Source organism: Cryptomeria japonica, chromosome 2 (assembly GCF_030272615.1).
Source record: "Cryptomeria japonica chromosome 2, Sugi_1.0, whole genome shotgun sequence".
NCBI classification, from domain to species: Eukaryota; Viridiplantae; Streptophyta; class Pinopsida; order Cupressales; family Cupressaceae; genus Cryptomeria; species Cryptomeria japonica.
In genome coordinates, this window is record NC_081406.1 from 369,230,897 (window position 1) to 369,234,119 (window position 3,223).

Consider the following 3,223-nt stretch of genomic DNA (forward strand, 5'->3'; position numbering starts at 1 on the left):
ATACAAGATCTCATTGATAGAGGTGAGATTGAAGTAGAAAATGCAAAACTTGGTAATAACAATGACAAACTCAAAATGTACCAGGAAACCTTCCCGAAGCATGATAAAGGAAAAGGCTCATCATCTAACGCAATGGGTTATGACTACACTAATCACATAACCGGCTTTCATTTTTTAGTAGGTCGCATTGAACCTGTAGACAATCATGTCAATGTCATAACCATCCAAGGAGTTAATCCTCCTTCTTCCCAAAGCATACTAAATCCTGCTAGGATAGTCATTCAAGGCACCATGCCTTCCACCTCCCATTCCCAGAACGACTGCAATGTAACTACACATCGAGGTAAAGTCACCATCCAAGGAGTCCCTCCCCCACCAAATCCACCACCCATGTCTTCCACCCATGGATATGACCTCCTGGACCAACTTGGGAAGACCCCCGCTCAGATCTCCATTTTGGAACTTCTTAAAACTTCCCCAGTCCATAAAGAAATTTTGGAACAAGCCTTTCTCAAATCACGCATTCCTGATAACATCAATGCCACCCAATTCCAAGCCCTCATTGGAAACCTTGCTGCCCAATAGCACCTTGTATATACCTCCAAAGATGCTCCCATAGATGAAGACCATAACAAACCTTTGCACATCGAAGCTCTTATCCACAAGCATAAGGTCAAATGTATCCTGATAGACGGTGGATCCGGCCTTAATTTGTGTACATACAAATTAATAAAACAATTGGGACTTTCTGAGGATCTGATAGACACATCAAGAAGGATCACAATAAAGGCATATGATGATGCAGAAAGTATTTCAAAGGGCATGATCACCTTACCTCTTCAAGTGGGCCCCATTACAATTGAAACCCCTTGCCAAGTACTAGATCTTGATCTCCCCTACAACATTCTCCTCGGGTGGCCATGGATTCATTCCTTGCAGGCCGTACCCTCCACCTATCACCAATGCATCAAAATCCCCTATAATGGAAGAGAGATCACTATCAAAGGTGATCCCCAAACTTTTTAGTATTGCAAACTATTAGAGGGGAAGCATCCGTATCATTTTCCACTAAATAGACCCTCACCAATGCCTCCATCTAACACATCAAATGTTACGTCCACTTCATCCCAACCAGATAATCAAATCAAGATCTTGGACAATGGCTCTGGAGAATACAAATTGGAGGACATCTTATTAGTAGGCAACCTCTCTCTCTCTCCTAAGTCATTTGGCAGACCAAAATAGCTCAAAAAGGACCCGAAACTAGTCATGCAATGCCAAAATACCACCTTCCAGCAATGGGGTACACTTAATGAGGAGAGCCTTGAAGCAGATGTCTCTTCTTGGTTGTACCAGGAAGAGGATGACGATCCGGCAAAGGTATCCAAAAAAATGTACCCAAAAGCATCTACCATAGTTGAAAAAATGGGTTACAAAGGACATGGCCTAGGACCAGAGGAGAAAGGAAGAAAAGCACCGATAAATCCTATCTCCTACAAATACAATAGAGGCTTAGGGTAGACTTAGGTGCCTAAGATTACTATTCCGGTGCCCCTTCTAGTCCTTCTTTGGATATCGAAAGTGCTGACGAAGAGGAATTCCACGAAATGCCTTATGAATACGAGAAAGATATCTTCTTTGATGTGAACATCAATACCATCACCCCCTTAACCCCTCCCACTTCACATGAGCTACATCTTGTCCATCTTGAACTCATTGACTGGGGCCAACAAGACAAACCCACTTTGGATATCTGCGCCGACAGTAATGCTCTCATTGCTCTCCTGACGGTACAAAATCTAGAAGATTGTAACAAAATCGAGGGTATTAAACTACACAAAAAGAGATACTTTGGTAATCAGGACAATTCCCTTAGCCACAAAAAAGATAATAAAAGGAAAAGACATGATTCCCTAGGTTAAAACCTCCCTGAGGCACCTTTGGATGAACAAAAAATAAAAACAAAGGGCGAATCAAAAAGTGAAAACCTGGAAAAGGCACTTGACGATGAGGGATTTGACCTCCCTACCATTGGTTACCTTCCACAGGACAAAAATCAAATTTACTGATAGAAGAAACAGACAACATCAACATGGGCACCAAAGCCATCCCACAAAATGTGCTCATTGCCAAGTCCCTCACAGAAAAAGAGAAACAAGATTTCATCAACTTCCTTACAGAGGTAAAAATTAATTTTGCATGGTCGTATGCTGATATGCCAGGGTTGGATCCTGCCTTGGTGGTTCACAATCTTGTTGTCCGCCTAGATGCAAAACCTATAAAACAAAAACTGCGCAAAATGCACCTACATATTTCTCTCCTGGTCAAGGCGGAACTCCAAAAGATGTTAGATGCAAAATTCATCAAACCCATAGACTACGCTGAATGGGTCTCTAGCATTGTACCTGTCGGCAAACCTGCTAGGGGCATCCGCATCTGCATAGACTTACGAGATCTAAATAAAGCTTTTCCTAAAGATGATTTCCTGCACCCCAATATAGACATGATTGTGGACCTTACAACAGGACATGAAATGCTATCGCTAATGGATGGGTTTTCCGGATACAACCAAATTAGGATAGCAGATGAGGATCAGCATAAAATCGCATTCACAACACCATGGGGTACTTTCTATTACCGGGTCATGCCTTTTGGCCTTAAAAATGCTGGAGCTACATATCATCGTGCAATGACAACAATTTTTCATGACCTCTTGTACACAATTATGGAGGACTACGTGGATGATTTGCTAGGCAAATCCAAGACAAGACAAGAGCACATCCCTATTCTAAAATAGATCTTCGAAAGATTGGAAAAATACAAGCTGCACCTAAATCCCAAAAAGTGTGTGTTTGGAGTCACATCGGGAAAACTACTAGTATTCATTGTTTCCCGCAAAGGCATCGAGGTTGATCCCGCAAAGGTAAAAGCTATTATGGAAATGCCTCCACCAAAAACTCTCAAACAACTGCGCAGTCTCCAGGGAAAACTCTAGTCTGTCAGGCATTTCAATTCACAGCTAGCAGACAAGTGCCATCCATTTGCACACCTGTTGCGTAAAGACACAAAATTCAAATGGGATTGCTTATGTCAAAAGGCCTTTGAGAAATTAAAATAATATCTAGCATCACCTCCAGTTTTGATGCCACCTACCCCTGGAAAACCCCTCATTTTGTACATATGTGCTACTACAGTGCCATTGGGGGCATTACTGGTGCAAACA